Source organism: Gavialis gangeticus, unplaced genomic scaffold (assembly GCF_001723915.1).
Source record: "Gavialis gangeticus isolate Ggan-Ray unplaced genomic scaffold, GavGan_comp1, whole genome shotgun sequence".
NCBI classification, from domain to species: domain Eukaryota; kingdom Metazoa; phylum Chordata; order Crocodylia; family Gavialidae; genus Gavialis; species Gavialis gangeticus.
In genome coordinates, this window is record NW_017728997.1 from 19,109,350 (window position 1) to 19,109,556 (window position 207).

The window sequence follows — 207 nt, forward strand, 5'->3', positions numbered from 1 at the left end:
CGTCCCCTCACAGCTCCCCGGGCGCCATCTTACATTCAACCCCCCGCAGCCAATCCACGCGCCGCGCCGCTCTCGCGAGGCCGCCGCCTCCAAATCTCGCGAGAGCCCCAGCCCCGCCTGCCCACCGCCTTAAAGGGGCCACGCCCGGGGCGGGGGCCACACGGGGGCGGTGCGTGGAGGCCGGGTGGGCGCCGCGTCATGCTGTAC